The following is a 26,244-nucleotide window of genomic DNA, read 5'->3' as shown; positions in this document are numbered from 1 at the left end:
CCTCTGCCCACTGGGTTCAAGCAATTCTGCCTCTGCCTCTCGAGCAGCTGGGATTACAGGCACCTGCTACCATGCCTGGCTGATTTTTTTTTTTTTTTTTTCCGTATTTTTAGTAGAGATGGGGTTTCACCATGTTGGCCAGGCTGGTCTTGAACTCCTGACCTCAGGTGATCCACCCACCTCAACCTCCCAAAGTGCTAGAATTACAGATGTGAGCCACTGCGTTTAGCTAACATTTTGACTTAAAATAAACATTAGCAGTTTCCTCTATATCAGGCATCCCCAAACTGCGGCCCCCTGAGGCCATTTATCCAGCCCCCCACCGCACTTCAGGAAGGGGCACCTCTTTCATTGGTGGTCAGTGAGAGGAGTATAGTATGTGGCGGCCCTCTAACGGTCTGAGGGACAGTGAACTGGCCCCCTGTGTAAAAAGTCTGGGGACGCCTGCTCTATATGGATGGTAATTAAAATCATAGTATGACAAGAGAGAAACTCTACAGAAAGAAGATAAGCCAGGATTAGAAAGTATTTCAAGAATGATCACATATGCAGCGAATAATTACGTTTATAAAGATGGCAGAACAGCTAAGGGATTTGTCCTAGGTATAAAGAGGACCAGGTCCATGGTAAGGAAGAGGAGGAAGGAGTACTATAAATGTCTTAATTTCGTATTGCTGCTGTAACAAATTGCTGCAAACTTTGGGACTTAAAACAACAAAAATTCGTTATCTACAGTCCTGAAGGTCAGAAGTTTGATGGGGGTTTTGTGCGGTTAAAATCAAGATTTCAAGGGGGGAATCTGTACCTTGCCTTTTCCAGTTTCTAGAGGCTACCCACTCCAACTTCTGCTGTGGTCACTGAACTTTCTCCCTTTTAAAAGGACCCTTGTGATTACACTGAATCTGCCCAGATAATACAGGGTAATCTCCCCACTTCAGGATCCTTAATGTAGTCATATCTACAAAGTTCTTTTTGCCCAATGAGGTGATGTGTTCATAGGTTTGGGGATTAGGATGTGGACATCTTGGGATGGAGTGAGAGTATTATTCTGACTACCACGTGTGATCGGGTTTAGATTTGGTGGGAAATGTTGACAGTTCCCTTCTGCCCAAATTTGCTTTCTCTGGGAGGTCGTTTGTTGACTTCAGCCTTTCTTAGTCACTCAGCCCCACAGTCACAACCTAGAGTTAATTCTTTTCTCCAACACTAATAATTCTTTGGCCCTACTAGGCCCTATAATTTATTTGTCCTGCTACCTCAGTCTGTAGGCTGTCTTTCCCAAGTACCTCTGCTTAGATTCCATTTACCATCTTAGGTGGTTTGATGCTGTGTCCCAAATTTCCTGTCGCATTGTAATCCCCACATGTCAGGGTAGGGACATGGTAGAAGGTGATGGATCATGGGGGCGGTTTCCCCATGCTGTTCTTGTCATGGTGAGTAAGTTCTCATGAAATCTGATGGTTTAAAAGTGTGTGGCAGTTCCCCCTTCACATTGTACCTCTCCTGCCACCATGTGAAGGTCCTTGCTTCCCCTTCCGCCTTGATTGTAAGTTTCCTGAGGCCTCTCAGTCATGTTTCCTGTTCAGCCTGCAGAACTGTGAGTCAATTAAACCTCTTTTCTTCATAAATTACCCAGTTTCCCGTAGTTCCTTATAGCAGTGTGAAAACGGACTAGTTCACTATCATTGTAATCGTTCAGTATACCCCTACTCTCTTCCCTCCCTCTAGCTTCCTTGTACTCCTAGCAAAACTCAACCCTGGTTAAATCCAACCTGAGATTAATGTGTAGGAGGTTTTGAGGGGAGTACTTTTGGGAAAAACACTTCAGAGAGCAAGTAAGTTTGGGCAGGGCAAGACACTGAACTATGATAGAGTCCCAGGAAACCCCTCAGTCCTGGGCAGACTAGGATGGTTGGTCATCCTAGTTGCAGCAGCAGCTTTGTTGATCTTGTAGGTGTCTTGGATGCTGGGATGGCCTTCCAGAGAGATTCTGAATCAAGGCAAGGGGGCAGGGCCTTTGAAGCCCTGCAGAGACTAGTTATTGGATGCACAGAGGTCTTCTCCCTGTTACTGAAAACCCACTTGAATACATGTATTGTCTCACATATTTTTCTGTCTCTCATATCTTTATAAAGAAGGGGCTGAATAAACGACTGCTGAATTGAAAGGGGAAAATGTTGGCTTCTTGGATGTGACCTGCTGTCCAGGCCTCAGAAAACTATCCCCAAATAAGAAGCAAGATCTTCCTTCACATTCACAAATACTTATTCAGTGACTGCAGTGGGGTAGGCAGTAGGGCAGGTGAGGGATACAGCAGAAAATTCAGTCATGGTTCCTGTCCTTACTTGTCTTACAATCTAGCAGGGGATTCAGTCAGACATTGCATAATTTTATCACTAATTACTTCATTATACAAACTGCTATGAGAGTCAGGAATAGGTAGCTATGAGAACATGGAATAGGGGAGCCCTGGCCTATTTGGCTGGGGAGGTGGTAGGGGGGATTCCTTTAGGAAGAAACACATAAAGTAAGGTTTGGGTGAATAGGAATTGGCAGGGTAGAGTGGAGAGTCTTTGAAACAAAGTGTTAAAGCAGATGTGTTTGAGGAAGAAAGACCAGGGTGACTGAAGTGTGTTGTGCACTGAGGGGCAAGAAAGCCTCAGTCCTTCCAGAAACTCCTGTTATTTATTGTTTTCATACTTGAGTCTAAGACATTCCATTCTGACATCTGCTGGTTATTTTATATACTGCAGTTCCAAATTCCACTACACAAGAACAATCCTTAATAACCTATTTTTTGAAATTTGTAATAATAAATTTGAGATAAAATAAGATCTTTTCTTTATGTTATGGACATCACCCAGGAGACAGTGAACTGTTGTTACTTACAGGCTACTTGTGTGTGCTCAGTATTACAGATACGCATATGTGGTGCCAATTGCCTAATTTAGTATAGGTTCATAAAAACATAGAAATCACATATATAAAAGTTGAATATACTTGTTTCTGAGATGTTAAAACATTACAAAATCATTTAGCACTTTGTCTTTTAAACATAATATATGATGAAATATTTTCAGAGTTATGAAATATATTCTTAAATTGTTTCCTTCAGAAATAAAACACAGCTGGTTTTAGTCCAACAGTCATTTTAAGACTAAAAAGATCTTATTTAAGTAGGTTTAATAGTTTTTCTCAGTCACATGAGTAATAGTAGAGTTGACCCTTGAACAACACAGATTTGAAATGCACAGGTCCACTGACGTGCAGATTTTTTTCAATAAATATATTGGAAAATTGGAGATTTGCAACAATTTGAAAAAAGCACACATGTAGCTTAGAAATACAGAAAAAAATTAAGAAAAAGTATGTCATGAATGCATAAAATATATGTAGATCATGGTCTACTGCCATAAAATGCACACATCTAGTATAAAAAGTTAAGATTTATCAAAGTTTATGTACACAAACAGACTGTACACAGCAAGATTTTGAGGTCCAGAGAAGGCTAGACAAAGATGCAGTATTAAATCATTACCGCATAAAATTGGCTTCTGTAATAGTGTACTACTGTAAATCCATAGCCACCTCTTGCCGCTACTGCAGGGAGCTCAAGTGTTGTAGGTATCCACTTAAAACGCCACGTGATGCTCATCTCTGCATGAGCAGTTCCTCTCTCCAGTAAATTGCGAATCAAAGTAAAAAGTAATCCCCCTCTGTTCTCACATAGTTTTTGTGTTTAATGCCATACCTTGAATAACTCCATTGGATCCATATAGAATGCCACTAATGATGCTGGAAGTGTTTCCAAGAAGCAGAGAAAAGTCATGACAGTAGAGGAAAAAGTTGAATTGCTTGATATGTATTATAGATTGAGGTCTGCAGCTGCAGTTGCTCTGATTTCAGACCGGATTAATCTTGTAAACAAACAACCTAAACTTAGAATATATATAAATACAGTATAGTACTGTCAATGCTTTTTTTCTCTTCGTGATTTTCTTAACATTTTCTCTATCTTTGTTGTAAGAATACAATATATAATAATGATACAAAATATATATTAATCTATTTTTTATGTTATCAGTAAGGTTTCCAGGCAAAAGTAGGCTAATAGTAGCTAAGTTTTTGGGGAGTCACAGTTACATGCAGATTTTTTTTTTTGAGACGGAGTTTTGCTCTTGTTACCCAGGCTGGAGTGCAATGGCGCAATCTCGGCTCACCGCAACCTCCGCCTCCCGGGTTCAGGCAATTCTCCTGCCTCAGCCTCCTAAGCAGCTGGGATTACAGGCACATGCCACCATGCCAAGCTAATTTTTTGTATTTTTAGTAGAGATGGGGTTTCATCATGTTGACCGGGATGGTCTCGATCTCTCGACCTCATGATCCACCCGCCTCGGCCTCCCAAAGTGCTGGGATTACAGGCTTGAGCCACCGCGCCTGGCCACATGCAGATTTTTGACTGCAGGTTTCGGTGCCCCTAACTCCCACATTGTTCAAGTGCAATTTATTTTCCTTTCCACTTAAGTCTATAGAGGTCAAAAGTGCAAAAAAGAAATTATTACATAAACAGATGTACAAAGATACTACTGCATTTGAAACTAAATGTTCCACAGGCAGTTGCCTTACCATACAGTCACTTGAAAAGTTCACTAATCAGCTTACATATGAAAGTATAAATTTGGTGAACAAAATGATTTAGGGACCGCAAGTTGTAATGTAGAAATTGTGGGTTGCTGGAAAGTGGAGGTCTGTCTACATGGAAAGAGCATTAGAATTAGGATTTCGAAGTCCTGTATTATAGGTCCAGCTCTGCTATTTATTATGTGACTATATGAGTTAGATTTTTTAGTTGCAAACATCAAAAGCCAATTTTGACAGAAAAAGAAAAGTATTTTATTAAAAGGATAATAGGGGAGTTCAGCATCACCAAGAGTTCTAGAGAATGAAGCTTGGAGAGTAGACAACTGGAACATCACCCTTTGTCACTTGGTCATACTCCACAGAGCTGATGCAGTGAGGACGCCATTTCTGCTGAACATTAGGTGCCACCACTTACTTTGCCAAAGCCACATGCACAGAACCCTGGATCACGGCAGCCAGTTTTGTTCTAAGAACTTCCTGCACTTGCCATGGTCCCAGAGAGAATTATTCCAGAGACTTTATTGTGTTTCTGGTTCTTAATTCAAAATCAAGAATAATTTGTAGCTTAGAGTCACAAGGGGATGCAGAGACAATACCTGGAAATCACATCTTTTTTTTTTTTTTTTTGGGAGACAGAGTCTCCCTCTGTCACCCAGGCTGGAGTGCAATGGCGCAATCTCGGCTCTGCAACCTCTGCCTCAGGTTCAAGCGATTTTCCTGCTTGAGTCTCCCAAGTAGCTGAGATTATAGGCATGTACCACCATGCCCAGCTAATTTTTGTATTTTTACTAGAGACAGGGTTTCGCCATGTTGGTCAGACTTGTCTCAAACTTCTGACCTCGTGATCCACCCACCTCTGCCTCCCAAAGTGCTGGGATTACAGGTGTGAGCCACCGCACCTAGCCAAATTTCTACTTCTATAGTGAAAGGCATGTTCTGCTTCCCAGCAAACTCATAAACAGGGAATTCCTAAATACAGGGAAGGACCTCAGATCCTGGGCAGCCAAAAAGGATGGTATGTCCACTATTTTGACCATGGACACCACTCTGTGTGAGCCTACTTTTTCTAGAAAGCAAAGTAAATAAAGCTCACATGGCTGAGGAGATTGTATATGTTCACTTACTCATTTGCCAATAAACATCTACCAGGTACCAGGGTACAAAGATAAGTAAGTTTCCTCTCGAGTCTAATGGTAGGATAGAGGCATGCACAAATGAGATGAGGGCAGAAAGAGAAGGCTGAACTGTAGTTTACGAATGATATTCTTACATTTAAGTAGTTACATTTTTTAAAAAATTTCCTGGCCGGGCACAGTGGCTTATGCCTGTGTCCTGAGGTCAGGAGTTTGAGACCAGCCCGACCAACGTGGTGAAACCCTGTCTCTACTAAAAATAGAAAAATTAGTCAGGTGTGGTGGCACATGCCTGTAGTCCCAGCTACTCGGGAGGCTGAGACAGGACAGTCACTTGAACCCAGGAGGCAGAGGTTGCAGTGAGCTGAGACTGAGCCACCACATTCCAGCCTGGGTGGCAGAGCAAGACTCCATCTCAAAAAAAAAAAAAAAATTCCCTGGTTGTGTGTGGTGGCTCATGCCTGTAATCTCAGAGCTTTGGGAGGCTGAGGTGGGCAAATAACCTGAGCTCAGGAGTTCAAGACCAACCTGACCAACAAGGTGAAACCCCATCTCTACTAAATATACAAAACTTAGCCCGGCCTGGTAGTATGTACCTGTAATCCCAGCTACTTGGGAGGCTGAGGCAGGAGAATCACTTGAACCTGAGAGGCAGAGGTTGTAGTGAGTCCAGATTGCGGCATTGCAGTCCATCCTGGGTGAAAAGAGCGAAACTCCATTTCCCAAAAAAAAAATTCCCAGCAGGGTGCAGTGGGTTACGCCTGTAATCCCAGCACTTTGGGAGGCCGAGGCGGGCGGTTCACGAGGTCAGGAGATCAAGACCATCCTGGCTAACACATGGTGAAACCTCATCTCTACTGAAAATATAAAAAATTATCCCAGCATGGGATTACAGCATGCCTGTAATCCTAGCCAGCTTGGAGGCTGAGGCAGGAGAATTGGTTGAACCTGGGAGGAGGAGGTTGCAGTGAGCTGAGATCGTGCCTTTGGCACTCCAGCCTGGGTGACAGTGAGACTCCATCTCAAAAAAAAAAAACAATTTCCCATGTGGCATGTGATGCTTGCACCACTAATAGGGAAGACAGCTTGCTCTTGTAGGACACTGCTGTAGCCCTTCTTTGAAAGTCAGTTGTTTTATAGAAACACCAAAATGATCATGTTAGCTGGCACAAATCTAGAAACTCAAGCTTTTGATCATTTGTTGACAGTCATGTCTGGACTGCCAGTTTCATGCAGGACACTTTTCAAAGGATTAAACATGGCATAGCTTGGCCAGTCAGTAAGGTAAATTATCAGGCTTATTGCAGTGTGGTCTTTCTTCTATACCTATGGTCTTTCTTCTATACCTAGCTACTGTACAACTTTGTATCTTAAATTGTTGGCTTTAGGTTTCAGTGTTTGGTTTGCCCATTTATAAAAGAGAGCAACTATATGGTAACTTAGACCTCACTCAGAATCATACCACATTCATCATATGGTAATAATAGATGGAATACATTTTTATGCAATATAGGAATATATTCTGTAGAACCAGGGCCTGAAAAAGGTCAGTAGGACCACAGGGTCAGTTATTTCAAGCCACAGTTTGGTGTAATAATTTCTTTTTCACAGTATTCTTGATAAATTATGTTTCTGTAGCTGACATTCTCTCATATATACCAGAGGTCTATATCCAACTGCTTTTTAATTTTTTCTTTTTAGAGACAGGGTCTTGCTGTGTTGCCCAGGCTGGTCTCAAACCCCTGGGTTCAAGCGATCCTCCTGCCTAAGCCTGCTGAGTAGCTGGGATTACAGGTGAACTGCTTTTTAAATCATTCTACTTGGATGACACACAGGCATTTCAAAATTAATTATTTCTAATTGATAAACAATTGTACATATGTATGGGGTACATGTGATATTTGACTCATGCATACAATGTGCAGTGATCAAATCAGAGTATTGTAGATATTCATCATCTCAAAAATTTATTTGTATTGGGAACATTTAAATCTTCTAGCTATTTTGAAATATACAATAAATTGTTAACAATAGTCACCTGACTATGCTATCCAACACTAAAATTTATGCCTTCTATCCACATTTTTACCCATTAACCAACTTCTCTCCATCCCCTTCCTCTTCCAGCCTCTGGTAACTGTCATTCTACTTAACAACTCCATGAGATCAACTTTTTTTTTTTTTTTTTTTTTTTTTTTGAGTCTGAGTCCCACTCTTATCACCCAGGCTGGAGTGCAGCGGTGTGATTTCCGCTCACTGCAACCCCTCTGCCACCCAGGTTCAAGCAATTCTCCTGCCTCAGCCTTCTGAGTAGCCACTGCGCCTGGCTAATTTTTTTGTATATTTAGTAGAGACAGGATTTCACCATTTTGGCCAGGCTGGTCTTGAACTTCTGACTTTGTGATCCACCCACCTCAGCCTCCCAAAGTGCTGCGATTACTAGCATGAGCCACCATGCCTGGCCAAGATCAACTTTTTTAGCTCCCATATGAGTGAGAACGTGCAATATTTGTCTTTCTGTGCTTGGCTTATTTCACTTTGCATAATGACCTCCAGTTCCATCTGTGTTGCTGCCAGTGACAGGCTGAATAGTATTCTGTTGTGTTTATATGCCACATTTATTTTAATCTATTCATTTGTTGATGAATGCTTAGGTTGTTTCCATATCTTGGCTATTGTGAATAGTGCTGCAATAAAGATGGGGGTGCAGGCATACCTTTGACATACTGATTTCCATTCCTTGATAAATATCCAGCAGTGGGACTGCTGGATCATATGGCAGTTCTATTTTTAGTTTTTTTTGAGAAACCTACATACATTTTTCTATAATGGCTTTATAATTCAGTGTATGAAAATTCCCTTTTCTCTGTGTCCTCACCAGCATTTGTTATTTTTTTGTCTTTTTGTTAATACCCATTCTAACTGGCAGTGTCGAATTTAACAAGTTCAAACACAAGTTCTTGATCTCCCCCTACTTTCAAATATGTTCCTCTTACAGTAGCTCCCGTTTCAATAAATAACACCTCCATGGGCCCAGTTACTAAGTTAAGCTACCAATCTCTGCTTCCACTCTTAACTCCTGCCTTCTTCACATAGTAGCTGACAAACTATTTTAAAAGGTATCAAATCCTCCACCCCTTCAAAGGTTTCCTGTTACATACAATTTTAAAATCCTTACCATGGCCTACTAAGTGCTGCATGATCTGGCCCCTACTTACCTTTATGACCTTAACTTACACTGTTCTCTCCCTTAAGAAGCTTCAGACAAGCTAGGCATTTTCCGTTTCCACAAAGAGCAATCTTTTCTCCTCCAATCCAACCCACCTGGTCAAAGAACTTTTAAGGGGCTCATCCTGCCCCTCTTCCATTTGGCTAACTCTGTCTTACTCTGAGAGGTCTTCCTTGACTACCCTTCCTTGGTCCCTAATTTATTTAGTTTTATTTTTGAAACAAGAGTCTTGCCCTGTTGCCCAGGCTGGAGTGCAGTGGCATGATCATCGCTCACTGTTAATCTCGAACTCCTGAGCTCAAGTTATCTTTCCTCCAGCCTCGGCCTCCAAAAGCGCTGGGATCACGGGCATGAACACCTGGCCCTGTTTTAAATTACAGTTCCTTCAGTGCATTTACTATAATTTTAAACACATTGGTTTAAATGATACTTGATTACTGTCTACCTTTTCCACTAGAGAATTAATTTCAGGAGATCAGGAACCGAATCTGCTTTGTTCAGTTTGTGCTCATAATAGTAATGGCACCAGCAACAAACATACAGCATATATTTTGTGGCAGGCATTATGATAAGCGCCGTATATACAACTAATTTAATATGTGCTTATAATATATTGCCTGTCAGGTAGCCAAATGGTCAGTTTGTTCAATCAATAAACCCAGCCCCTACGTGAAGCCTAGCATCCCCGGAAACGGCTCATTATACTGTTAGATAACCAGTGCTCACAGGAATCTTCTTTACACTGTATTGGCCTTAGCGTATCTCCCTGCAGTTTCCACCTACTGGTTCTATTTCTGCCCCTTCTGGGGCCACACAACACTAGCCTGAATCGCCCTTCCGCAAGCTCGCCTTTGCAGGACCCTGAGACCCACACGCTCCCTTCTCGTGTCCCTTCCTCCCGCCTCCCGGTAACCCGGCTGCAGATACAGCTTTTCTGCACGGTGGTCGGGAAGCCCAGCCCCGGCCAGCCAGCTGCTCCCGGCATCCCTCGCCGCCTCGTGCGTCACGTGACGGCGGCGGCCCCGCACGCTCCCCAGGCAACTGTCCGCCCCCGGGCGGGGCCGGCCGCGCGCCGCAATCCTACCGGCTGCTGCGGCTCCAGCGGGGGCGGCGGGCGGCTTCTAGGGCACCGGCGGCCGCGGCCCGGACTCAGCGGTGGGCCAGCGCCCTGCGAGGTAAGCGGCCGGTGCGCAGAGGCTGCAGGCGAACTTGGGCGGCCGGGGGAGGGAACCCGGGGCACTTCCCCAGACTACCAACCCAGGAGGCGCCGCTCGGTCCTGGCCGAGGCTGAGCGTCTGGTCGGGCTTCGGGCTTCAGGGCCCTGGCGGGACCGGGAGGGGCGCCCTCAGGCCGCCCGCGGCTCGGCGCTCTCCCGGCACCTGGAGGCTCTGGCGCGCCGACGGAGAGCTGTGCCTTGGTTTCCCGTCGCGTAAAACTACCGGACGCGGTGGATGTACCTCCGCGGTGCCTCCAGCCCTGAGATTTTGCGAGTAAAGTCGAAGAGGAAGAGGCTGCCTCTTGGGTTTGGAAGAACCTTCACCTAGCAGAGGCAAATAGGGGGCTGGGCACCTACTGTGTATTTTATGCAAATCGCAAGCCTCTGAAAGACGGTTTCTTCATCTTTAAACAAAAAGTGATAATCTCTGTCCTGCCTTGCTCTTAGGACTACATGAAAGAACAGAGGGGAAAGTCATTTGAGGAGCCGAAACTCTGGAGTCAGTCAGCTCTGGGTTCAGATCCCAGTTCTGCCACTTACTGGCTTTGTGACCTTGAGCCGGATCGATTCCTCAGCTGTTAAAAGAAGTTATTAAACTCATGGGTTGCTGGGAGGATTAATTGTAAAGGGTTTAGCACACCGTGTCTGGCACAAAAGCTTCAGTAGATAATGCTATGAATAAAAGCATTATTAGTAAGCTAGAGATTGCCCCCATGTGAAGGGTTTTTCAGCAGAATAATCACATTTGTTTCTATGTTTTTAGTCCTAAAAACAGTGCCATTTTGGCTTGTAAGACCCTTTCCCTTTTTCTCATTCTGGGCCCCCTTTGCCTTCTCTTTTACAACTGGCATATGAACTTGTTGGTCCTACTAAATGAGTCAGACTGGATGGGAACGTCAGTTTACTTAAGCAGATGGGTATCAGATTCCCTCTGAGGGGAGAGAAAAGTGCCAGGCATGTGTTGCCACCAAAAAAAACCACAGTACAGTGATTGACTGTCAGAGCTGGAGGATGCCTGGGAAACCATCTAATCCAGCTGTCTTCTTTGCCAATAGAGAGACTGGACCCAGAAAGGAGGAGGAGAACAGGACTTTGATATTGCTCAGAACCCAACAGAGTGTTGGCAATGGGTAGTGGAGACGATGAACCTTTTACCTCAGTTCTAATCTAATTCTGCATTTATTCAACAGCTATTTATGGAACTCCTACTGTGTGCTTATACACCTACTGGATCTGGACATAGACCTGTGAACAAGACACACATGGTCCCTGTCCTCAAAGGGCTTTTTCCATGAGTAGCTATGTTAGTTTGAGGTTATATAATGTGTGTGTGTGTGTATGTGTATCCATTTAAACCCAACTTGTGAAATGAGACATACATGTATATCCATCTCCGGCGCGGTTCTCAGTACATTTTAAAATAACAGTAAGCTCCAGCTCCCAGTGAGCTTACCTTATAGCAGTTGGCCTCCAGGGACAGGAACACACAGAGAGGCCTAAATTGTTTCATGACCCCTCACAGCAGTTCCAAAATCCTTGTTGGAGCCTGCTGAGATTTGGGAGACTGGAGAAAAAGCTGCTTTGCCAGGGCTTTAGGGAAAGGATTTCCTTCTGGCCTGGAACAGTTGGATTTCTTTGTCTTTCTGGTCGCAGACCTCTTAATTGTTTTTAGATTTCTGAAAAGAGCCACCTTCACCATAGTGCCTTCATTTTGGTTGCTGTGGTTATCAGGGGAATTGTGTTTTTATGATTGCACAAGTAGCTGTTAAACGATAAGTGGTCAAGCAGTCACCAGGTCACCATGAGTTTCTGTTCTCTGGTTTGTTTCAGTTGCAGTGCAGTCACACTGTCCCTTGCTTCCCTCCCTTCTTTTTTCCTTCAATAAATGTGCTTTGGTGGCAGTGGAGTGCCAAGAGGAGTGAGAATGAGTAGAAATAGTTAAAAACATACATAAACTCTGGCCTTGGGATAAAACTGAGGGGAGATTACTGGGGTCTCTAATGATGTAGGTAGGGAGTCAGCAAGAGCTCTCAGAGATGGGAGGGTTAGTGTCCTGGACAATCAGGAAGACATCACCTTGCTTTTCACAGGAAGATGTGAAATAAATTCCTTTTATGTGCTTCAGTCATGAGAGTTCCAGTTCCTTCATATCCTGGCAAATAGTTGGTTTTATTGGTTGTAATTTTTTAACTATTTTCTTGTGTGTGTCATGATATTTCTTGTGGTTTTAACTTGTTCTCCTTTGTTACTATTGATGTTGGGCCCTTTTTTCTTTTTTGAAATGGGGTCTTGCTTTGTCACCCAGACTGGAGTGCAGTGGCATGATCATGGCTTACTGCAGTCTCAACCTCCCAGGCTCAAGAGAACTTTCCCACCTCAGCCCCCTGAGCAGCTGGGACAGCCAGATAATCTTTTTTCCTTTTTGAGACAGAGTCTGGCCATGTCGCTCAGGCTGCAGTGCAGTGGCGTGATCTCGGCTCACTGCAACCACCACCTCCCAGATTCAAGCAGTTCTCCGCCTTAGCCTCCCAAGTAGTTGGGATTACAGGCACCCGCCATCATGCCTGGCTGATTTTTGTATTTTTAGTAGAGATGTGGTTTCACCATCTTGGCTAGGCTGATGAACTCCTGACCTCGTGATCCACCTACCTCGGCCTCCCAAAGTGCTGGGATTACAGGTGTGAGCCACAGTGCATGGCTGCCAGATAATTTTTAATTTTTTTTTCTGTGGAGACTGGGTCTTGCCGTGTTTCCCAGGCTAGTCTCAAACTCCTGGACTCAAGCTGTTCTCCCATGTCAGCCTTCCAAAGTGCTGGGATTTACAGGTGTGAGCTACCACACCCAGCCCTTTAGCAATTTTTTTATCAGTTAATTGGATTGCCCCTTTTGTGAACTCTATTCCGTGTCTCTTGCCATTTTTAAATTTTTCTCAGTGATTTTTCAATAAGGACATATATAAACGTTTTATATATATATATTTTTATCACTAAAGCAAATATATTTCCTTTATATATTTTGGTTAGTGGCCCCGTCAGTTGTACATTTTAAAAATATCTTCTTATACTGTGTGGCTTTCTTTTTACTTCCTTAAATTATGTTATCTTAGATCTCATTCTGTAGAAGCAGGGCATAAAATAGGGATTCTTGTTCAAGTGAGACTGTGGAAGGAGCGCTCAGGAAAAGGCATATGAGGGAAGCAGAGTTGAGGGAGGAGAGGCACAGCCTGGTGAGGGGGGCAGTTGCAGTTCTCTGGAGAAAGGGACGTCTGTGAGTGAGTGATGGGTGTGCTAGCCAGTAAAAAGGATCTGGGTGGAGCTGGTAGTAGTCTCCGAGGTCTACCTCTTGCACCATTCAGATAGGCTTGCTTCTTATGTTAAGTTCACTCTATCCAGATACAGCTTCTCCAGGATTCTGGTTAGTCACAATTCCTGAGAAAACTTATAAGAGGAAGATTAGTGGGACAAACTGTAACCCTTGCTGCTGCAGTTGGTTCAGAAATCTAACAAATGCCCATGTCATCCTCTTCCACCATCCATTTTTGTTTCCCCTCCTTTGTCCTTTGAATGTATGATAGAACTTGGTGATGCAGCCACTTGGGCTTGGAGGTATGTTTGTTTTCTTTGCAGTCTTATTTTTGACCACAGATTCAAAGTCTTTAATGGTTCTAGGGTGATTTTGTTTTTATAATTTCTTAACTAATATTTTCCTGGGAATTTACTCCTTCATGTTTATTTATATAACGTTGTTTATAATGTTTTCTTATCTTTTGGTGTACAACATCTGTAGAGATATCTATGCCCTCTTTCATTCTGATTTTATTTTAATGCTTTTTTTCTTCTTCTTTTGTTTTCGGTAGAGGTTCTTTTCAGAGAACCTGCTTTTATCATCAGTGATAGTCTTCATAATAAATTTGTTTTCTAGCTAGGCACAGTGGCTTACGCCTGTAATCCCAACACTTTGGAAGGACAAGGCGGGCAGATCACCTGAGGTTGGGAGTTCGAAACCAGCTTGACCAACATGGAGAAACCCCGTTTCTACTAAAAATACAAAATTAGCTGGGCGTGGTGGTGCATGCCTGTAATCCCAGCTACTTGGGAGGCTGAGGCAGGATAATCACTTGAATGTTCACACATACACAGTGGTGTGAGCCACTGTGCTCGAAGCTGTATAATTTTAATCCTTTGAAATTTCTTGACTTCAGTTAGAGCTCTGTTTATGGTCAGTTTTTATAAATGTTCCATGTGTGTTTGAAAGTGATGTGCATTCTACAGTTACTGTATTCAATGTCCAATGAAATGCCATTAGATCAAATTTATTAATCGTGTTCAAATCTTCTTTATCCTTACTGGTTTCTTTTTCCTTTTTTTTTGTGCCTGTCTTAGCAGTTATACAGAGATGTGTCTAAATATCCAACTATAATTATGAATTTGCCTACTTCTTTTTTAATTCTTTTGCTTTATATCTGTAAGCCCATATTATCAAGTGCATACAAACATAAAGTTGTTTTATTTTCTTGGTGAATTAATTCACCTTTAATCATTATGAAGCTGCCCTTTTTGTTTCTAATAAATTATCTATTTTGCCTTGCACTTATCTGATAGTGTAGCTATGCCATCTTTTTAAAAATCTGTGCAAAATCGATTTTTTTTCCATTAGTTACATATTTTCTGTAACTGTGTGTTTTAGGTAAGTCTCTTATAAATAGCATGTCATTGGGTTTTGGTTTTCTTTAAACCCTGACTTTCTTTGTTTTTTAATTTGAACGTTTAGTCTATTTCATGAATGGTACCACTGATGTATTTGGGTTTAGGTCTGCCTTCTTATTTTATGCTTTCACTATGTTTGTCCTGCCAGTTCTCATTTCATTATAGCTGTCTTCCCTTGTTTGGGGTTATGTTTCATCATTCACCTCTATTTTTTCCCCTGGTTATTTGGATGTTTTACACTTTTTCTTAATGGTTGTGCTTGAAATTTCAATTTAACCAAAGCTGATAGATTTCTGTTATAGGTGGTGAATATCCTTACTTTTTTTCTTAAGAGACGGAGTTTCACAGTGTTGGCCAGGCTAGTCTCAAACTCCTGACCTCAAGTGATCCACCTGCCTTGGTCTCCCAAAGTCCTGGGATCACAGGCACGAGCCACCATGCCTGGCTCCTTACTCTTTTCTTTTGGACAGATAGTACAGTGACCTTAGACCACTTGAACTGCATTTATCCTTTTTCCACCTTAGGGTAGATGAGATGTAAATACAATCTGTCAACTTTGATTGGAGTCTTACTAGCCTACAGAGAGAAAAAGAAAGAGATTAAAGAATTTACTTGAGGCCGGAGGTAGTGGCTCAGCCTGTAATCCCAGCACTTTGAGAAGGCTGAGGAGGGAGGATCGTCTGAGGTCAGTAATTTGAGACCAGTCTGGCCAGCCTGGTGAAACCCTGTCTCTACTAAAAATACAAAAATTAGCTAGGAGTGGTGGCAGACACCTGTAATTCCAGGTAATTGAGAAACTGAGGCAGGACAATCACTTGAACCCAGGTGGTGGAGGTTGCAGTAAGCAGAGACCACACCATTGCACTCCAGCCTGGGCAACAGAACAAGATTCCATCTCAGGGGGGAAAAAAAAAAAAGAATTTGCTTGAGAAAACTATGTGTTTGTCAGGACTTGTTTGGTTGCCAGTGATCAGCTTAAACTTTCTGAATTTGAAAAAGAAAATCAGTTGGCTTTAAAAAGAAAATGTTTTTGTGTCCCTGCTTCTTTTGTCTTTTGCGGTTTCTCCCCTTGGTTGTCTGAGTTTTGCTTCATTCCTTATATGGACTCTTTTGAATTGCCCCATTCCTTGCAAGGGGAAGGGGGATTTTTATTGTCTTCTTCGGGTCAAGTTTCCATCCTGTGAGGTAGAGGACTGCAGCAATCCCAGTGGCAGCCCTAACAGAACTAAATAGAGTGGGAGTGGGGTTCCCCTGAGGACACCGAAGAGGGAAGGTGCTGGGCGGACATAGTTAAGGCCAGGTGCAGTGGCTCATGCCTGGAATCCCAGCACTTTGGGAGGCCAAGGCAGGAAGATCTCTTGAGGCCAGGAATTCAAGGCCAGCTTGGGCAACATAGCAAAGACCCTGTCTCTACAAAAAAATTAAAAATTAGCCAAGGATGGTGGCATGCACTTGTAGTACCAGCTATTTGAGAGGCTGAGGTGGGAGGATCACTTGAGCTGTAGAATATGAGGCTGCAGTGAGCTGTGATCACTCCACTGCGCTCCTGTCTGGGTGACAGAGCAAGATCCTCTCTCTAAAAAAGAAAAAAGTCTTGCTCTATCTCTACCCCTCTACTGGACCAGAAATAGACATCAGACCCAAGAATAGTGCCAAGTCCATGAGAATGAGAAAAAAGATGAACATTCTCTCAGAAATGTGAACGTGGAGGTTGCAGAAGGACACTCAGTTACAGAGATGGAACCTGAAGTGGTAAAGAGAAGCCATGAGCTAGATCCAGGCTTATGAGGGGTCCTGGCAAGCTGATCTTAGGAGGAAGGAGAAGCAATGAGGTAGAAAAAAGTGTGTATGGACTCCAGATATGAGGAGAACGGAGCAGCCCCTTGAGAGTAGCTAAGACACATGAAGTCAAGACGCTCAGACTCCAGCTGCTGAAGGCGTTGGGGCTCCTATGGATCCAGGCCTTTGCTTCTGGAGTCTGGGAGGCCCAGTCCTACTGTGGTACTGTTCCTGAATTTCTGTAAGATCCTATCTTCCTTAATAGTGCATGTATTCTCTTAGGATCTCTGTTATTTGCACTTGCAGTCAAAAGACTCTCTAGAACAGATAGATGGTCAGAGCCTGGGGGCAATGTCCACATTAGTGAATTGCTCACATGCCAATGCTGTTCTAGTCATACTGTTCTGAGTAATAATACTTATTCTCTTGGTCATTGGATGGTGGGAGCTCCAAACCTTGTTGGCTCAGTTACAGTAAAGAATCCTGTACAACTACTGCTTGGCCTGGTAATGTATCTCTGCCTTATTGGCTGGGGAAGGGGGGCAGTGAGCTCTACTTCCTCTAGTCTCTTTTTTCTTCTTCTTCTTCTTCTTTTTTTTTTGAGATGGAGTTTCCCTCTTGTTACCCAGGCTGAAGTGCAATGGCTCAATCTTGGCTCACCGCAACCTCCGCCTCCTGGGTTCAAGCAATTCTCCTGCCTCAGCCTGCCGAGTAGCTGGGACTACAGGTATGCGCCACTATTCCCAGCTAATTTTTTTGTATTTTTTTTTGGAGAGACAGGGTTTTACCATGTTGACCAGCATGGTCACCTGCCTTGGCCTCCCAAAGTGCTAGAATTATAGGCATGAGCCACCACACTCAGCCCTCTTTTTTTTTTTTTTTTGAGATTGAGTCTCACTCTGTTGCCCAGGCTGGAGTGCAGTGGCGTGATCTCCGCTCATGCAACCTCCGACTGCCGGATTCAAGCAATTCTCCTGCCTCAGCCTTCTAAGTAGCTGGGACTACAGGCATGAGCCATCACGCCCAGCTAATTTTTCTATTTTTAGTAGAGACAGGGTTTCACCATGTTGGTCAGGCTGGTCTCAAACTTCTGAGCTCAAGTGATCTGCCCGCCTCGACTTCCCAAAGTGCTGGGATTACAGGCATAAACCACTGCACCTACCCATCTAGTCTCTTTTTTCCTTACCTCACAATAGGAAATTTATTGGCTATAATTAATTTTTATTTTCTAGGATATGGAAAGGGTTGATTCAAAGTGTGATGCAGAGAAAAGAAAGGGAAAGGCACTCAGGGAAAGGAAAGAATCTTAGGAAAGAGGGAATTAGTTGTCATGCACTCCGTTTGCCGTATCAGGTGTGGTATTAATTGCTTTCCATCCATTCTCTCATTTCATCCCCGGAACAGTTCCCTGCAGTAGCATTGTCTCCATTTTATTATTTACTTATTTACTTATTTATTTATTTATTTTGAGACAGAGTTTCGCTCTTGTTACCCAGGCTGGAGTGCAATGGCGCGATCTCAGCTCACCGCAACCTCCATCTCCTGGGTTCAAGCAATTCTCCTGCCTCAGCCTCCTGAGTAGCTGGGACTACAGGCATGCGTCACCATGCCCAGCTAATTTTTGTATTTTTAGTAGAGACGGGGTTTCACCATGTTGACCGGGATGGTCTCGATCTCTTTTTTTTTTTTTTTTTTTTTTTGAGACGGAGTTTCACTCTTGTTAACCAGGCTGGAGTGCAATGGCGCGATCTTGGCTCACCGCAACCTCCGCCTCCTGGGTTCAGGCAATTCTCCTGCCTCAGCTTCCTGAGTAGCTGGGATTACAGGCACGTGCCACCATGCCCAGCTACCCGTCGGTCTCAATCTCTTGACCTCGTAATCTACCAGTCTTGGCCTCCCAAAGGGCTGGGATTATAGGCGTGAGCCACCACGCCCGGCCCATTGTCTCCATTTAATAGATGAGGAAGCTAAGACAGAATGGTCTGACTTCACTGAATGTGTCATTTCATATGTAAAGTATTGATCACTTGATGTGGAATTGCCTCTAACTGAGAGTAATTAAAGAGAAATGGCTGGGAGGCAGGAGGGAGAAAAGGACCCTGATCAGATAGTTCCCTCTGCGTACCCACCTGTAACGTCTGAGTTGGTTGAGGTCCCCTTCAGCTCTGTATTATTCCTTGTTGCCGCTGCCCTGATTCTTGCTGACCCAGGGGTCTGCTGCTGAGTAGAGGTGCCCTTGATTTTCATAGATCCTGGCTTGAGGTCCTACATCTTTGGCTGGGCTTCTTAACAGAGTACTGCTTTTTCCAACATTGTGTAGTGATATTTTAGTGCATAACAATTGCAGATTCAAATTCATTCTTATTTCATGATCTATGAGTTTATATATATATGTGATGGTGAGGCTAGAAGTTCCTAAATTATCACTTCACAAGAACCCTAATACTCCAAGAAAGGAACTAGAAGGCAGGTGGTGGTAATAGAAAGGCTTTGGACTCAGACCAGTTTAGTAAATCCCAGTTTACTAAGTAAAACTGAATAAATGTTTACTCCTAGGAATTGAGGATAAGAATACTGTGTTTTGATTATTGTACGTGCTTATTAAGATGACATGTAAGGCTGGGCATGGTGGCTCACGCCTATAATCCCAGCACTTTGGGAGGCTGAGGCAGGAGTCTTTTTGCATAGCAAGAGTTATCTTTACTCCATTTCCCAACAAGTTCCTCATCTCCATCGGACACTACCTCAGCCTGGACTTCATTGTCCATGTCACAATCAGCTTTTGATCAAAGCCATTCAACAAGTCTCTAAGAAGCTCTAAACTTTCCCACATCTTCTTGTCTTCTGAGCCCTCTAAGTCTCTAGGAAGTTCCAAACTTTCCCGCATTTTTTGTCTTCTTCTTCTTCCTCTAAACTATTCCAACCTCTGCCTATTACTCAGTTCCAAAGTCATTTCCACATTTTGGGGTATCTCTACAGCAGCACCCCACTCTCTGTGGTACCAATTTACTGTATTAATCTGTTCTCATGCTGCTATGAAGAAATACCCACAACTAGTAATTTATGAAGAAAGAGGTTTAATTGACTTACAGTTCCACATGGCTGTGGAGGCCTCAGAAAACTTAAAATCATGGCAGAAGGCACCTTCTCACAGGGAAGCAGGAGAGAGAATGAGTGCAAGCATGGGAAATGCCAGATGATTATAAAAGCATCAGATCTCATGAGACTCACTCACTGTCACAAGAACAGCATGGGGGAAACAGCCTTCATGATCTGGTTACCTCTCTACTTGGTCACACTTCTGATACATGGGGATTATGGGGATTATAATTCTAGATGAGATTTTGGGTGGGAACAGCCAAACTGTATCAGGCACTAAGCATTTTTCTCCTTGAATTGTGGAGTTTTTTGTTTGTTTGTTTTCTGTTTGTCTTTTGGGTGTTTTTTGGTAGACATACCTTTGTTCTGCCAGACTTGAGAGCCAGTCTTTATCAGATTCCCACTGACTCACAAGGTGCTAACCACTTGGTCGTATACACAGCAAGTGTTGAATACATGCTTGGATTCTTATTTACTTCTTTTTTATTCCACAGGGATCTGTGTGGCAGCAGGGAGTCTATAGCTAATGATTTGAGTAGTCTCAGCTATGCTCATATACCAGATAATGATGAGGGTGGCTAATTATTCAGTAAATGATTGTCGAGCATCTGCTATGGGCCAGGCATAGTTCTGGGCACAGTACAAAGCAGTGATACAAAGTTTCTGCCCTTTAGGAGCTTACGTTTTACTCAGGGGAGACAGACAATACATAAAGAAAAACATATAATTCCGCAGTGAATTTCCCTCTAGAGGTGCCCAGGCTCTGTCACCTGGCACTCTGAGTCTGCAGGTATGTTTCCCTTTTCCCATGGTTCATCCCTGTGGAATAACTCAGCACTTCCTCTGTCCCCTCTGTCCCCCCTCACAGATCCACTCATACAAAAGCATTTGTGAGCAATGGAGGTATTGCTAGAGATCTTGGGGGAGGAGCAAAGCAAGGGCTTCACTTTGTACTGTTAATACCAAAGGGTTCCCCTGTTGCCACTTCCTCCCACCACACAGCTCCCAAGTCCAGATCCCTGAGGGATGTTTGTCTTCCTGAGCCCAGCTTGCCTGCCCATCTTGGTGCTCGGTGAACGTCACATGGAGCCCACCCTTCTCAGAAGTAGTGGGAGTACAGACAGCAAATGAACAAAACAGCACCTTCCCTCCAGTGCCTCACAGGTGCAGAGCTCTGGACAGTGCCGTGAGGGAGGTCGTTCCACTTTCTCCTTTGTGGTGCTTTTCCATTTCATGCCCTTTAGGTGTTCCAGTGGCTGAGGGCTTGTTCATCAGACTGCCTCTCTCTCTCAACTCTGTGACTAGTGATCTCAGCCCATGCCATGGCTTTAAATGTCATTCAGGTCCCTATTCAAATGTCACTTCCTCAGAGATCTTCCTTGACAACCCTGTCACAAACCCCTTAACCTGCTTTTTTTCTCTTCGTTGCATTTATGTTAATATCTTTTCTGTTTATTGTCTGTCTCTGAAGGTAGGTCTCATTGACTGCTTTTCAGTTCTTGGAACGATGCCTGGCACATAGTAAGCAATCAACGAATATTTGTTGAATAAATGACTTTTCTCTCTGGAAATTCTCAAAATCTTCTTGAGGTGTAGCAGGCCAGCCGTTGTCAACCTCAGTTTAGAGGCAAAGAAATAGGTTCAGAAAGGTTCAAGGACGTGCTGAAGTGACAGGGCAAGGCAGCAGCAGAGCTGCTTGTTGAGAGCCGAGTCTTATGGGACTTGCCTCCTGAGAGGGTGGCCTTTGCCTCTCCCACTGAGGCTGGGGATACCAGGTGGCCCAGAGGCATGTGGATACCTCTAGTGGGAGGTTAGGAGAGTGCTACACAGAAACTCTGAGTTCTGACACTTGGGAACATAAAAAAATGGAACAAGGTTGGGCATGGTAACTCATGCCTGTAATCCCAGTACTTTGAGAAGCCAAGGTGGGAGGAACACTTGTGGCCAGGAGTTCAAGGCTGCAGTGAGCTGTGCTCATGCCACTGTACTCTAGCCAGGGCAACACAGAGAAACCTCATTTCTAAAAAAAAAAAAAAAAATTTAAAAATGGAACCACTTGGGGTCTACTTCAGGCCATGCTCCCTCCATGACAGGCTCCCATCATTGTTTTTCCAGTTCTTTACAGGCATCACACTCCAGGTGCACAGGCTCTGGGGACATTGGTTACTTTTAATTCCACATGCAAAGGTCCCAGTGGTAAAAGGAAGGGCAAAACTTGAATGCATTGAAAAAAAAAATGTGTTACCTTGTTCTAAGAAATCCCTGTTGCTTCATGGATCCCCATGGATTAGTGAAAAGATATAGTAAATAAAGCCAAATGGAACAATAGGGAATGTGCATGTGAGCTCGGAGTCCAGAGAGGGTAATTGTTGGCTTCATTCTAGATTCAGAGCCCTGGAGTTGGGTACACAGGCAAGTCTGGAGGGAAGCAAGTGCTGAAGGGTTGAGAGTAACCTGCTGTGAAATCCCCCTTCCCCCGAGAGGCCAGTGACTATGCCATGTGCTTCCTACTATAGGTGGGCTTCTCAGAACCCCAAGAAAACTGAAGCTCTAGTAATTTCTACATCAAGTAGCTTGGCCCCAAATCCCCCAGACACCCACACATCATCCTAAGGGAAAGAAACTATAATTTAATATTTGCAAAATTGTGAGTTCCTGCCCTCACTGTTCCACCTAAACACCTCTCCTGGATGGATCTCCTTAAAATATAGCTCTGATCAGGCCACCTCTCTTTTGAGAAATTTATTTATTTATTTATTTATTTATTTATTTATTTATTTGAGACGGAGTTTCGCTCTTGTTACCCAGGCTGGAGTGCAATGGCGTGATCTCGGCTCACCGCAACCTCCGCCTCCTGGGTTCAAGCAATTCTCCTGCCTCAGCCTCCTGAGTAGCTGGGATTACAGGCACGCGCCACCAGGCCCAGCTAATTTTTTGTATTTTTAGTAGAGACGGGGTTTTACCATGTTGACCGGGATGGTCTCGATCTCTCGACCTTGTGATCCACCCGCCTTGGCCTCCCAAAGTGCTGGGATTACAGGCTTGAGCCACCGCGCCCAGCTTCTGAGAAATTTATAATAGACAAGTACAAGCTTCTTAGTCTGGCATTCAAGGCCTTTCCCAACATGCAACTTGTGTAAGAGGGTAGAGCCACAGTGGCTTCAAGAGGTCAGAACTGGGCCGGGCGTGGTGGCTCAAGCCTGTAATCCCAGCACTTTGGGAGGCCAAGGCGGTTGGATCATGAGGTCGAGAGATTGAGACCATCACGGTCAACATGGTGAAACCCCGTCTCTACTAAAAATACAAAAAATTAGCTGGGCATGGTGGCGCGTGCCTGTAATCCCAGCTACTCAGGAGGCTGAGGCAGGAGAATTGCTTGAACCCAGGAGATGGAGGTTGCGGTGAGCCGAGATCGCGCCATTGCACTCCAGCCTGGGTAACAAGAGCGAAACTCCGTCCCAAAAAAAAAAAAAAAAAAAAAAAAGAGGTCAGAACTGACACTACCTGGGGAAGAGTAGTGAAGTCAATCTCAAGGTGTCCAGGGTGTTATGATAGTGCCCTTTAGAGTTTCACATGCTCTTTCAGCCAGAAATGGCTGGGCTGGGCTCTGGTAACAATCTGCAAGTTCTTAGTGCCTTAACCCAAACAAAGGTGTATTTTTCATCATGGTGTATGTCCATCTGGGCTTTGTCGGAGTCCCTCTGCTTACTCTAATCATGTAAGGATCCAGGTTCTTAGGGTAACTGTCATCTCATCAAAGCAAATGTTGACAGTTGCTGTGCCAGGAAGAAAAGCAAGCTCTGGATGATCTTGCATAGACAATGAAGTGCTGTAGTTGAGAAGTAACGCACACCTCTTCTACTCAAAACCCATTGGCTAGTACTAGTCTTGTGGCTCCATTTGACTTCAGGAGGGATCAGATGTACATTCTCGTCCTGTGCTCAGAAGGAAGGAAAACTGGAAGTAGTTGATGAAGAGCAATGATTGCCAATACAATGTGTGTTCAATTTTTTAATCATCACAGCAAGCCTTTTGGGTGCTATCAATTTATATATGAGGAACCTGAGACCCAGAGAGGTTAAGTGACTTGCTCAAAGTTACCTGCAACTTGATCCCAGGGCTTCTGGCTTTGAAATTATTGGTCTTTGCATGATACGGAGAGCCCTTCACTGAAAGTGTTGAAGCTAAGGAAGAAGGACTCTGCATCCAAGTGTGGGTCGGGTCCTTTATCACAATCACCAGGGAGCTTGTTAAAAATGCACATAATTGGTTCCACTCCAGAGATTCTGATTCTGGAGGTCTGACATGGAGCTAGGAATAGGCCCCAGGTGATTCTTCAGTAATGATTGAAGAGCCACAATTAAAGAATCACTGCTATGGGAGGTCCTACTAAGTCTGGCTTAAAGATTTTCTTTCTTCTTGATCTCTGTAAGCTGCAATCGTGCTTAATTCTTTCTGTCTCACATTGTTATTAGCTATGACAGCAAATGTTGCTATCACCTGCTGGTTGATACATTAATTATTCACCCAGAATTTGAGGTGGGGGCATGATGGGGGGCTCATCTCTGCTTATTCACTTACTTTAAAACACTGCTATTAAGTGTGTACTTTGTGCTGCATATTGGATAGTATATGGGGTTCTTGCTGTATTCTCTGTAACTGAATTATGATAGCCTAGGGCATTTCTTATTGATGAGCTGTTATGGTAAACGTGGGAAACCCATCTGGGGCAGAAATCGGCAGTGTTGGGTACTGTGGGATGTCACATGGGGCACACAACACACTGACGGGGTTAAACACTTACATAGTAAAGTAAACTAGGCTCGGGTTGACAGGAAAGCTGAGATGCATTTATGAGGGTTGGTGGTTGCGATTTGGGTCTCTCTTATAATCCCTCCTGTGAATTAGAATACTGACCATTAGCAATAGGTCCCAGGAGAACCCTAATGGAAACACCCGCAAAAGACCATATCGAAGCCTCTCACCTGGAAGGTTGTATGGGTTAGGTTCCTTTAGTGTTAGCTGATTCACTCTTCAACACCTGTTAGAGTTGCCCCTTGCAGAAGGACCGAACATCATAGAGAAAGCATCTCAGAAAGTGCACAATATACGGTGCTCTCTGAAAGAAGAGCATACGGTTATACTCAGAGGAGCTCAGAAACCAAAAGCAAACTGTGGGGATGATGAGAACAGAGTCTAACAAGTAGGTCAGAGCTCTTAGTAATGATGAAAGATACTCCTTTCAGATGCAGCAGTTGGTCCTGGTTAAAGTGAGATCACCCACTGGGAGGAAATGTTTGGGTAGTTGATGGTTAGCATACTTTCGGAAGGTTACTAAAATGGGGATAATGATGTTCTTCTGGTGATTTTAAATTGAAGTGGCTAAATAATAAGGAAAAAAATGAAACCAGGACAGCTAGAATATATTATAATGAGCTTCTCTTTATAGGGAGATAAGAAATGTAAAAAGATAAATGTAAACAGTGTGGGGACACAGGATGTAAATTGTTATGTGGAAGGGAGACTATCTGAGCTAGCTAGAAATTAACCTTGTGAAGGGTCAGGGCTAGATGAAATATAATATGTGAAGTCATTGAATTCAGAGAACCGCGTATAGGTCACCAAAACTTTATGGAAAGACAGCAAAATAACATTTTAAAATTTCTTCTCAATTGAAGCAAGCCAAGAACATAGTTGGAGGAGAGGGCCTAGCTGAGGCTGAACTGCATCTACCCCCCTCAGAGGGATCCTGGCAGTGCTCCTTTCTCATGAGAATGATTTTGTGAGGAGAAAAACAACATTCGAATTAGGAAAAGAATAACTAGAGGCAGAGCTACCCAAGGCCTCCGGGAGGGGTAAAGAGGTCTGGGATAGAGTTCGGAAGGGATGCATAGTGCAAGGATGTGAAGTTGTGAGGGAAAGAGTGAGTTATGTGAGAGTTCAATATAAAAGAGTTCATTTAAGCTGCCAGAGGTACCACTCTCTTGTGATGATGGTCATATCAATTGTAGGTAATCACAAATTGTCATTTATTGTTATCATTGCCTGAAAGAACCCCATAGCCTGGGAAAAATCAGAATCCCACTCTCATAGTGCCCGGACACATAGACCCAGTATTGGGATAATCTAGGCACCTTGTAGCTAAGAATGTTCTTGTCTTTTCTGTTGCCCTGAATAGTTGTAATAGAAAATGGAGTCAACACCAGGTATTGAGTCTTCAGAGAGAAAAGTACCCAGTTCCTATCATAAACAATCCAGTGGAGGATGCAGAAGACCTAGAAACAATGACCAAGCTAGTAGAAAAAGCATCTCTAATATCCAGATTGTGGTTTTGACATATTCCATTAAAGAATTCAGAACAGGTCAGGCATGTAATCCCAACACTTTGGGAGGCTGAAGCAGACAGATCACCTGAAGTCAGGTGTTCAAGACTAGCCTGGA

At 43.6% G+C, this 26,244-nt stretch overlaps 1 protein-coding gene across 3 annotated transcripts in view; it reads left to right on the top strand.

Moving 5' to 3' along the window:
- The first annotated feature begins 10,044 nt into the window (after positions 1–10,044).
- FBXO10 (F-box protein 10) overlaps positions 10,045–26,244 on the top strand; it is a 60,997-nt gene continuing 44,797 nt past the window's right edge. For 2 of the 3 annotated variants that reach the window (XM_039474789.2, XM_039474788.2), the window contains exon 1: positions 10,121–10,178. The gene's annotated coding sequence lies outside the window, so the exon portion shown is untranslated. Of the gene's footprint in view, positions 10,179–26,244 lie in introns of all 3 variants that reach the window. The other variant, XM_039474790.2, reaches the window with a different exon arrangement.

This window comes from Saimiri boliviensis, chromosome 2 (genome assembly GCF_048565385.1).
Source record: "Saimiri boliviensis isolate mSaiBol1 chromosome 2, mSaiBol1.pri, whole genome shotgun sequence".
NCBI classification, from domain to species: Eukaryota; Metazoa; Chordata; class Mammalia; order Primates; family Cebidae; genus Saimiri; species Saimiri boliviensis.
Note: the sequence above shows the minus strand (reverse complement) of the source record. Positions and strands in the feature narration are given on the sequence as shown.